This window comes from Marmota monax, unplaced genomic scaffold, assembly GCF_021218885.2.
Source record: "Marmota monax isolate L192 unplaced genomic scaffold, Marmota_monax_Labrador192_F-V1.1 WCK01_AAM20220418_F8-fsc00003, whole genome shotgun sequence".
Lineage (NCBI taxonomy): Eukaryota > Metazoa > Chordata > Mammalia > Rodentia > Sciuridae > Marmota > Marmota monax.
Genome location: NW_026694084.1, coordinates 3,728,717 through 3,740,967, shown reverse-complemented (window position 1 = coordinate 3,740,967; position 12,251 = coordinate 3,728,717). Strand labels below are relative to the sequence as shown.

The following is a 12,251-nucleotide window of genomic DNA, read 5'->3' as shown; positions in this document are numbered from 1 at the left end:
CATCTTTATATTTCTAGAACTTGAAAAAGACTTAAAAATTACTTTTGAATGAATGCATTGTAAGACTGGAAAACGCCGCACCACAAGACACAGATTACCAAAGACTTTATTACAAAAGGCTGTGTGTTTATATAGGTCTAAGGAGAGGTCCCAGGGCTGAGGTAGATAACAAGTCGCCTGTTTATTGGCAAGCTCTTCCATATGTCAGTTCTGGAGCCCAAGGAGTTAATTCTAATTGGGGCTAAGGCTTCCCACCACCAGGGTTTGAACATTGGCGCTGGCGGGAACGTTTTGCGCCAGTGAAAGAAACAAAGAGGAGAAAGAGGGTCCTTAGATGCCATGCTGGGGTTTTTCTCTCGGGTGCTGCTGCCCTTATATGTTTACCCAACATGCATGAGTTTAACGACGGGCACATTTCTATTATTGCACTTCTACACCGAATCATAAGTTATTACATGCCCACGTGGGTTGTGAGGTCTGCAAACTCAGCCTCTACCTCTGCGTTAACATCAAATCAGCGTTTTCTGTATTGAACTGTAAACCGGAGTCAGAGAAGCGCAAAGGCACAGGAGCAGTGAGGTAGCAAGGTTGTCCAATCAGTGAGCCGGGCCTTGCGCTGAAGCCGAGAGGTAATGCGCATGCGCGATGCCGGTTTCCGATTGGCTGCGTGAAGGCGGGATCCTTGAGCTGCTGTGGCTGTAAGGTGTTGGCAGTTTGTAAGTCATTTTAAATGTTTTTTTTAAAAAACTCCTCGGTACTTCTTAGATCGGGCGCGCAATTTCTGTCAGATTGTTGTCAGTGGGTCTGTGGAGCGGTAGGCTCGTGAGGCTGCGACAGCCGGTGAGCACGGGCGGGACAAAGTGGGGAATGGTGCTGGAGCAACCCTCTGTGGGGCAGGAAGGCTTTAGGAGCGATTGCGGTCGCCTCCTGCGCATCCCCGAGTCACGTTCTGAAGGAGGGTCGCCTTGGCTGCTGGCCCAAGGGGTGGAGGCCCGGCGGCGGGGTGCTGAGGGTGGGCTTTTATGTGGAGACTCGGCGGAGGGGCGGTTCCGGGCAGCTGAGCCAGCGGGTGCCTGCAGGCTCCGGTGGCGTTTGGGTTTCTTTCTGATGCTGTGGAGCCGCTTTCCCAGGCCTAGAGGTGAAGGTTCGGCCAGCGCTTGGGAGGTGTCAGCGTAGCGAGCACCTTCCATAGGGCCACAGTCCACAGCTCAGGTCCCTCACCCCCTCCCTTTTTTAAACCCTGGAGGCTTTTGTAGCAGGTGTAGTGAGGTCGCGAAGTCAAAGGAGCACGGAAGGCCTGAAATGAAATAATTATTACCAAATGTAGTTGGAAGTCAAAAAGCAGGATCAAAGCGTGTGTGTGTGTCTGTTGCTGGCTGTTGGCAGAGTTGTATTGTTTATATGCGTGCATCCTAGAGGTTTGATGGTTGCACACACTTACCCTTAAAAACCCAAAGGATCCCATGGAGTTTGGTCGTAATCCTGTATGCAGAACTATATTCTTTTCTATCCCCCTACTTTAAGGTAGCTACTCTGATAGGAACTTATGTATTAAACCCTAATAATAATAATAATTATCATTTTAAAAATATTCTTTAAAAAATCTAATTCTTTCCTAATAATGATTATAATGGAAATATTACAGGTAACACTGAGTGCTACTGAGTCAAGCTTTGTTCTAAGTGCTTTAAGTATTTAATCCTCCCAACATGCCTGTGTTTAATTAAGGTATTATAGATAAAGAAACTGAGGCACAAAGAAATTAAGTAACTGTGTAAGTGCACATGCTAGGAAGTATCAGTCAATATTTATATTCAGGCATTTGCATTGAAAGCTTTGTTCTTGGGTATGGATGAGGAATGTTGGGGAAAAACACAGCTTTTGCTCCAAAGGGAAGAAGAGGTAGTTTTTTTCTGTGTGACCAAAGTCAGAGAACTGTTATAGTCTGAATTTAATCAATGCATGTTATAGGTTATAGATCATAGATTAGAAAATATAGGTTAGTGAAATATTAATTAATAAGAATAGTAGGATCATGAGACAAACGTTATAGAATTAGTGATGTTAAGAAACTCCAGTCTGCCCTAGTTATAAGTTAGAAGTAAGATAATCACTATAAGACATAGGATTTAAGTTCTTAATAATAAGATTTAGACAATGTAAGGTGATAAGTGGAAGCTCATGAGTCTAATATAGTTACAGGTGGTTACAGATAAATATAGAGATGGACATAGGTTACTAGAACAGTAGTTAAGTATAAGAAATAGCTATAGACAAGTAAGTATAGCTGTAGTGACTCCATCTTTATGGTTCCCATCTTTATGGTTCCCGTCTTTATGGTTCCCATGTGAAATTGTTACATAAGTTGTTTTAATGTTAAAAATTCAAATTGTCTTTCTGTACTTTGTGTACCCACAAATGAGCATGTAAAATTAAGATATGGTTGTCTGTTTCTTCTCTACTAATGACATTGTTGTAGGACAGATGAGGCACTGAAGATAGCAGGAAACAGTTTTATTTGGCTGCAGCCAGGCTCAGAGGGCACGGCTTTTGCTGCAATCAATCAATCTCCTGAACCCCAAGTTTAGGTAGTTTGAGAATTTTATACCCAGCATGTAAGGGGAGGGGCTCAGAAGTTCACATAAAAGCAGCTTTTTCTTTCACTGTTTTGGGCAAATTAACCCTTCAAGGACAACACCTGAGAAGGTGAGAGCTTTTTCTCCCTTCTTTCCTCCCCCTGCTAGCTGTTACCATGGAGCCCAATTGGTAACTTCTGTTATCTTAGGAATGTAGACATCTCTGTGAAGCTCCAGCTCAAGGCCAGAGGCCTTGTTTACACATTTCTACAAACTACTATATTGGATAAATGTTTGTGAAAAACTAGTAAAGGGGTGTCCAGCACCTGGAGTGCTGATTTCTCTTCCAGGCTAGCATCCAAGTAAAATAGGGCAACACGAAAATAGGAAGTTTATCTACATTGAACTCTTTTGTAGAGACTCTTGCTCACAGTCCTAAAATCAGCCATGGTGAAGATTTCTGGAGAAGCCCAGTTAAGATCTGTAGAGAAAAGGGTACTACTACAGCATAATCAACCCCTGTATTCCGGTTGCTTGCTGTTTGTAAATTTTGAAAAATTCCATAGGGTGTGGTCTTCTGCCATGTCTACTTTGGTCTGGTCGCAAACAATTTGGGGCTATTCTTTCAGAGAGCCACTTGGACTCTTGTTAGACACAGCCCCAGACCAGGAATAATTGGCAAAATAGGTAAAATAAATTTTTTAAATTTATTTCAAATTTGGACTTAGTGTGTTTTCTGAATGGTCACCATCACAACAGAAGAAATTTATGTTACCCTGAATTGCGTGCTTCACTGAAGAAGAGTTTATAGTCACAGAACAAAAGAAAGTAATAAGTCAGTGCATTTACTAAATACATTGATGAAACATCAGGTGGGCAAAAGTAGAGGTAGGGGAATCTCTTATACGTTTTAGATGTTATAACATTTTTTTTTTTTTTAAACTGGGGATTGAACCGAGGGGTATATAACCACTGTGCCACATCCCCAGCCCTTTTAAAAAATATTTTATTTTGAGATAGGGTCTCATTACATTGCTAAAACTGGCTTTGAACTTTGGCTTCAGCCTCCTGAGCTGCTGGGGTTATAAGCATGTGCCAACATGCCTGGCTGTTATAACATTCTTCACTTTAGTATTGGTAGTGTTGGGAAAACATATAACGGCAGCCACATCCCAAAAACCCCCACATGGCGCCTGAGGAGCTTCTCTTCCTGTCTCTCCCTTTCCCGGGGGCGCCAATTCTCCCGCCAGCGCCAATATTCAAATCCCGCTGGATGATTTCCTCCCCTGTCATTCTTCCGTTTCTGAGGGACCACTCACCAAGTGTGACCTTATCTGGTTTACTGATGGTAGTTCCTTTAGGCAGGACGGCACTCATTACTCTGGGTACGCCACTGAGATTATAGAGGCCAAAGCTCTCCCTTCAGGAACTACCAACCAGTAGGCTGAACTTGTAGCAGCCACTCGTGCCTGCCTCCTAGCACAGGGCAAATCCCTCACCCTTTACACTGACTCAAAATATGTCTTCCATATTCTATTATCCCATGCTGCAATATGGAAGGAGCGAGGCCTACTTACCACTAAAGGTAATGCGATCACTAATTCGGGTCTTATAACTGATTTGATAGAGGCCTCCCACTTCCCCACCGAGTTGGGAATTATCCATTGTAGGTCCCATCAGAAGGATGGCTCTCATATCACTGAGGGCAACACCAAAGCTGACCAGGCGGCACGGATGGCTGCTACCACTTCCAATTATGACCTCCCTGGGAGACATATAATAGCCACTTTAGACTGTCCATCTGAAGCCCCTACTTCTTCCAGTAACAACAAGGATCTTTTCAAGCTCCTCCATACTCTATTCCATTCCAATTCTCAGTCTTTGACCCTCTTTTTACAGAGCTTCTTCTCCCTCACCCCCTCTGACAAAGCCATGCTACAGAATATAGCCTCTAATTGTCAGATCTGTCAGCGGACCAACCCTCATACTCCTTTAAGGCCTAAACTGTTTCCCTCCTACCAAGCCCGGGGACACATTCCTGCTGCTGACTGGCAGGTAGACTTCACCAACATGCCTGCAGTATGGCGCACTAAATACCTCCTTGCTTTGTGGACACTTTCTCTGGTTGGGTTGAGGCATTTCCCACTTCCAATAAGAAGGCTTCCACTGTAGCTTCAATCTTACTGACAGACATCATCCTTAGGTTTGGTATGCCCACTTCCCTACAATCCGACAATGGCCCTGAGTTTATTTCCAGGATCACACAAAAGGTCTCTCAAGCCCTCTCCTTCAAGTGGCATTTCCACTGTCCATATCGCCCCCAGGCTTCAGGGAAAGTGGAAAGGGTAAATCGGACTCTGAAGGAAGTCCTTACCAAATTGACAATGGAATTAAACTTAGACTGGGTCAAACTCCTTCCCTTGGCTTTGCTTCAAATCAGAGCTCTCCCTAAAAAAACATCTTTACTGTCTCCCTTTGAGATAATGTATGGAAGACCTCTTATACCACCTGGGTTGGTCGTTTCACAAGGACCTCTCACACGAGATTTGTCTTTGCCTGTCTTGTTTCATATCCGCTCGGAACTCTGGAAATATCAGGACTGGCTTCTTCCGGACCCAGACTCCTCTCCAAATACTCCTCCTATAACACCTGGGAGTTTAGTCTGTTATAACACCCCAGAGAAGAAAGGGCCTCTTGCCCCAAAATGGGAAGGCCCCTATCCTGTCGTTCTCTGTACCCCCACCGCCACCAAACTTTCCTTACCAAGCAACCGTCTCACCTCCTGGATTCACATTTCTAGGTTAAAGCCGTATCTCCAGGAGGCCGCCCCACCTGCTGACAACAGGACAACCCCAGAGGAACTTCAAGAGTCACCTCCTAGACCTCCCCTTTACTCCTGCTCTTCACATCCCAACTATCCTCTAAAGCTTCGCCTGTCCCGCATAACTGCCCATACTCCACCATGACTCTCACTCTTCTAATTGGTATTTTCGCTGTCATCACCCTTCTCCCGGGGACATCATCGTCCTCCTCTTATACTTGGAGATTCAAAGTTAGAGAGACATATGTCCAAGGTAGCACTCGTTACACTCGCCTAGTTTCTTCGGTTGATTGCGCCCCTGCAAGATGTAATGCATCTATCTTCCTTCCCCTCTCCTCCCAGAATTCTGAACTTTTAAAACAGCCACTAGGCCTTACCTTTGCTTCTTATATGATCAGACACAGGATTACTGCAAATGGTGGCCCGAAACCTATGGGGGGTGCCCCTACTGGTCATGCAACATTCATAACCCACGTGCATGCATTGGGGATTCCTGCGTTGGAAATTTCAGATCGATCTCGGGGGGCTATCAATTGGCTATCACTGACCCCAACCATTCGCGCCGGACCTCTAGCGTAAATGCTTCCTTCTACTGTGACATATCCTCTTCCACCCCCTATGGCTCCATCTCCATTTCCCGGGAGCTTCAACCCTCCCAGCCCTCAGTAGCTATAATCTCTACTGACATAAAGCATTCCGAAGAGCAGTTGTTAGGCTCGATACAGGATCCATTTGATCCTAATACCGGGAGTTCACCACAGTATTCATGGCTATGACTACTTGCCGAAACTGTAACCTTCTTAAATCAAACCCTCCCCGCCATTGCACCAACTCATTGCTACTTATGCGCCTCTCTGACTCGACCTTTGCTTGCAGCAGTTCCCTTAAACTTCTCGGCTTCTGACCTCTCAAATTTCTCCACTCCATCTGCCCGCCATTCTCTCCGGACCCTTTCACCTGACGCTCCATTATGGGAGCCCGAGGAGTCTAACCATACTGTGATTCCCCGGCGCTGCCTCTTGGGCTTGGGTGTCTCCCAGAGTTTTGCCACTCTAACATCACCTTTAACTTCACCCTCTATGCACCACTTGGCTCATTCTTCTGGTGTAATGGTTCTTTCACCACTATCTTATCCACCAATACCTCCGCCCCATGTATACTGGTGACGCTTGTCCCGCAATTGACTCTCTATACACCTGCTGAAGTACAGGCCCTCTTGTCTTCCCCTGTGCGAAGTAGGCGGGCTGCTTTCCTTCCAGTAATGGTGGGTCTCTCACTGGCTTCATCTGCGGCGGGAGCAGAAGTTTCTGATGGAGCTCTAGGACATTCCTTATGGGCTGTACAGGACTTGAATTCTAAACTTGAACAAGCGCTCACTTCTACGGCAGAATCTCTAGCATCTTTACAAAGGCAGGTCACATCCTTGGCTCAAGTTACTCTTCAAAACCGACAAGCTATGGACTTACGGTCGAAAAAGGTGAAACCTGCCTCTTCTTGAGGGAAGAATGCTGTTACTACATCAATGAATCAGGCCTTGTGGAAACTAATGTAGTCAAGCTCACCGACCTGGCTACCTCTTTGAAAAATCCACCAAACCAAAACCCAATTGCTACCTTGTTTTTAGCCAACTTCCAATCATGGCTGTTGCCTCTTTTAGGGCCCATATGTCTCCTTTTTCTGATGTGTCTGTTCCTGCCCTGTCTGCTTCGCTTCCTACAGGGCCAATTACGGAAGATCTCTAACCTAACTTTCAACCAGCTTCTGCTTAGGCACTATCAGCCTCTGATGACCGATGAACTCCCAACATCTTCAAGAGAACAGCTCACTCAGTGCTGAAGCTCACTACCAGGCACGATTTAATGCAACGGACATCAGACAGCGGGAGACAACAAGCCCGGAGAAACTCTTAATCTGCCATCCTGGATTCTTGAGCCTTTATGTCCTTTTAAGCCTCCTCATGGCCCTTGGCCTCTTCTCTGTCAGTCCCCCAACATGGAACTTCTGCCCAAAACTGACCTTTTAATTTTTATCTTCATCCTGCTTTTGTTTGCTCTAATCTTCTTCAGGTGCTAGTGATGCCATGTCAAGGCGACGCTTCCAATATTTCCTAGAGTCTCTGTTACAGGACCAATGGCTGATACCGACAATCTCTTCTGCCATTGACGACTTGTGTCTTCAGGGAACTTTCCTAGACTTCACCCCTACGGAAGTAGCTGTCTATAGCCACTGGGTTTCATTTCTGGCTGCCATGATATCCCCAGACCTGCCCCCCCTAACATTCCTCCACTTCCTTTTCTAGGCCCCACGCCACCCCCACACAGCAGGAAGCAGCCAGATCTGACCAACGACACCCCAATTCCTAAGAAAACAAAAAGGGAGGAATGTTGGGAAAACATAATGGCAGCCATACCCCAAAAACCCCAACATGGCGCCTGAGGAGCTTCTCTTCCTGTCTCTCCCTTTCCCACCGGCGCCAATTCTCCCACCGGCGCCAATATTCAAATCCTGCTGGCGGGAAACCTTAACCCCAATAAGAACTAACTTCTTGGGCTCCGGAACGGACATCTGGAAGAACTTACCAATAAACGGGTGACCCATCATTTACCTAAGCCCTGCCGCCTCTCCTTAGATCTATATAAGCCCACAGCCTTTTGTAATAGAGCGGAACCTCTCCGGTGACTTGTGTCGTGTGGTGTCTTTCATTCGTAGTGCGGTGTCTTTCAGGTAGAAGCTAGACATCTGCTAAGCTTAATGATAAATCCCAAGAGTTTTACATAGTAGTCATGAGAATGTTCGGTCATACATAGAAACTGATGGTCAATGGCCATTAGAAGGGATTAAAGCTGGGTGCAATGGCTCATACCTGTAATCCCAGCTACTCAGGAGGCTGCTTCAGGAGGATCACAAGTTCCAGGCCAGACTGGGCAATTTAGCCAGACCCTGTCTCAAAATAAATAGAAAAGAGTTGGGGTGTAGCTTAGGGGTAGAGTTCCTCAGGATTCATTTCCCAGCAAGAGAACAGTAACAGCAACAACCACCAGAAAGAGACCAAGATAATTTTGGATCTCAGTCTGTAACATTTTGTCTTTTCACAATGTTCTAGTCAGCCAGATAGTCTGTAGGAGCTTTAATATTCCATTTCTGTTCACTGGGGGTGTGGTGTGGGGGCTGTGTTCTTAATTCCTTCAGTTTAGTGTCAAGTAATTAAGATTGAACAGGTAAGTGTAGTATCACAGCCAGGTTTCCTGGCACATGTCAGAAATCCAGCTGTTTTACGGGCTGGGGCAGGAGATTCACAAGTTGGAGGCCAGCCTCAGCAACTCTGTCTCAAAAACTAAAAAGGGCTGGGGATATAGCTCAGTGGTAAAGCACTCCTAGGTTCAGTTCCCCTATCCTACCCCCCCCAAAAGAAGTTGTAGCCCTTCCTGCCTGGGAAGAGTCTGAACAATTAATTTAAAAAGCACTTAAGGGTGCTGAAGTATTTTGGGTGATGGACTGATTTCTATAGTTTACTTCTAAATGCAATAACAAATTATATAACTTTATGGATGCCCAAGGATTATACATAAATAGGAAGAGTTAGGTAGGATTTTTGCCAGAGCAGGCCACCTGGCTTCAGATTCTGTATTTTTTTTTTTTTTAAAATCTCCAGGGCTGGGGATTGAACTCAAGGCTGCATTCATGCTAGACAGCATGAATGCAAGGGTCGCCCTGGCTGATGGCCCAGGCCGGAGGTGGGGTGGTGAGGAGACTCACCGGAGAGAGGGGCGGTTTCAGCAGAGCCAGCCTGTTGCCTGCAGGCTCTGGTGGCGTTTGGGTTTCTTTCCGACCCTGCCCAGGAATCTGTTTTCCTGACCATTGCTATGTGATGTTTCTTATAAGCCTACATTCTCAAATCAGAAATCACATATTAGATGTAGAATTGTGTAGGGTAGTGATTCTTAGATTTAATGTTGAAAGACATTTTAGCGTTTAGTCCAGTTTTTTATTCACAGATGAGGAATGTGAGATTTTAAATAGCTTCCTCCATTGTTAAGCATCCCTAAATCATATCTGAACTGTACTGGGTTTCCTTCATTTCTGTTGTTGGTATTTCTAGTTCATATAGTTTTCTGATGTTTCTTTTAAAAAGGTGCCAATCAACAATTTCACAGCATTACAGGGGAGTCTGACTAATGTAGAGAATAGATCTATTACATTTCATCATTCATTCATTCATGTATGTATGTGTGTGTGTATATATATATATATATATATATATATATATATATATATATATATATTCACAGTGAAGTTTTATTTAGCCATAAAGAATGATATTATGTCATTTACTGGAAAATGGATGGAACTTGAGAACATTATGTTAAGTAAAACAAGCCAAACTCAGGTCAAGAATTGGATCTTTTCTCTCTTGTGGAAGCTAGAAAAGAAAAAGGAAAAGGGGCTGATCTCATGATGAAAATAGAAGAGAGATCAGTAGATGGGAGGGATGAGGGGAAGAAAAGAGGAAAAACTCAGGAATGATATTTGCCAAATGATATTGTTATATTGGGTGCATGTATAACTATGTAACAATGAATCCCACCATTACTATAACTATAATGGCTAAAATATAAAGATGAAAGCTGTGCCTGCACCTGTCCAAACACATTGCCAGGGCACCTGGCCTTGCCTTTGCTGCCTTGCCTACCTGTTCTGCTCATCTACCACAGGCACTCAGTTGGCTTTAATGTCATCTAGAATGTTAGTTTACTAGTAGACTCATGATTGTCTTATTTCAATTGAGAAATAGTTAACTCAAAGCTGTAAGTTTTTATCTGAACTTTCTCATTTTACTTGAAAATTAAGTAGCTGTATAAATGCAGTGTCTAACATTTACTCATTTTGTTGCAGTTAGCTTGTGTCATTTTCAAATTTGTATCATGCTTGGTGTGTGGTTTCTTTTAGGTGCTGCTTTTATGTGGTCCCAAAACATTGGTTCCTTAATTTGCTCTAAGATTGTGCTAATGGGCATCTATTTTCTCCTTGAATAAGAAACTGCAGAAAGTGACTTCCATTCTAATCCCTTAAACTCTATAAAGACATATTTACTTTATATATGTTATTATATATATTACATATATATATATACTTTATATATTAATCTGCATATGACATATATAAAGAAATATTTCATCATTTTGACATTGCTGAAATTGGGAAATGTTTAATCATCAATATCTGGCTGCATTTTTTTCTTGGATACAAAAAATATTGGTACTGCTTACAGTTGATGGCATTTTAGATTTAATGAAATATGATAATTAAAAATCTAATAGTACTTTAGTACAGAGGTAACATTTTCATTGTAGAAAATTTGAAATATAAAAAAATAAGAATTCAGAAGAAAATAAAAATTAATGGTTATTCTAACACCCAGAGATAATGTTGTAGCATGTAGTTTTCTAATCTTTTTGAAAGATTGTATATTATAATATGTATATCTAATTTATATATATTATATTATTTTATAGTATAATTTGCATTGTATAGTTAGGTGTACACTTTTTTTTTTCTTTTTGCAGCACTGGGGATTGAATCCAGGGCCTTGTATATGCTAGGCAAGTGCTCTACAACTAAGCTGTACCCCAGCTCTAGTTAGGTATACTGTCTTCTGAATTTCTATATACAGTTGCTTACATATCCCTGTAACCATGCTACAGTTTGATATAGATTATCACTTAAGAAAGTTCTCTTATGCTCCTTTGTTTTTAAGTCTGTTTCTTTTTACTCTTTTTTCCTTTTTAAAAAGTTGTAATGAGAATGAGCATGTTTTGTGGCCATTTTGTATTTGGTATGCCAAAAACATTTTTCATGTCATTAAACATTCTTCTAAAGTGTGATTCTACTCCCTCCACAAATTAATGGCTATATAATTGTCTATATAGCAATGAATACCTTTTATGTTTGGTAGTGATGAATGGAATACAGGTTGAGTATCCCTTATCTGAAATGCTTGGGATCAGAAGTATTTTATATTTCAGATTTTGGAACATTTGCATATACATAATAAGATAGCTTGGGGATGAGACAAGTCTTAACATGAAATTCTCTGATTTTCATTTACACCATAGATAGCCTGAAAGTAATGTTATATAATTTTTAAGTTTTTTAAAATTAATTAATTTTTTAAAAATTTTTTGATTTTTATAAAAACACACCTGTGTTTTGACCATGTCCTGCCTTAAGAGATCAGCTATGGAATTTTCACAATGGTAGTTCTCAAAGTTTCAGATTTTGGAGTATTTTGGATTCATATTTTTGGATTAGGAATAATTAACCTGTATAATTGTATATATTGTGAAAAGTGCTTGTGTGGTACACACATTAGAGGTTTCTTTTATCCATATTTGAGAGAGGAAGAATACTCATAGGAAAGAGTTATAAAAGATAAAGTAGAATTGCTGGGCATGATGGCACACGTCTATAATCCAGTGATTTGGGAGGCTAAGGCAGAAGGATCACAAATTCAAAACCAGCCTCAGCAACTTAAGAGCCCCAAGCAACTTATCCACCCCTATCTCAAAAAACAAAAACAAAAACAATAAAAAGAGGGCTGGGGTTGTGGCTCATTGGTAGAGCGCTTGCCTAGCATGTGTGAGGGCCTGGGTTTGATTCTCATCACTTCATATAAATAAATAAAATAAAGGTTCATTGACAACTAAAAAATATTAAGAGAAAAAAAAAATAAAAAGAGTTGGGAATGTGGCTTAGTGGTTAAGTTCCCTGGGTTCAATCCCTGGTACAGAATCAAAAAGCAAACACCCCCTTCCCCATCCCCAAGGTGGAATAAATCTGGCAAAGTAAAATGGGAA

At 42.4% G+C, this 12,251-nt stretch overlaps 1 protein-coding gene across 2 annotated transcripts in view; it reads left to right on the top strand.

Annotated features, from left to right (window-relative positions):
• The first annotated feature begins 570 nt into the window (after positions 1 to 570).
• Rad54b (RAD54 homolog B) overlaps positions 571 to 12,251 on the top strand; it is a 104,444-nt gene continuing 92,763 nt past the window's right edge. Inside the window, exon 1 of one of the 2 annotated variants that reach the window (XM_046464793.2) lies at positions 571 to 716. The gene's annotated coding sequence lies outside the window, so the exon portion shown is untranslated. The remainder of the gene's footprint in view (positions 717 to 12,251) is intronic. The other variant, XM_046464792.2, reaches the window with a different exon arrangement.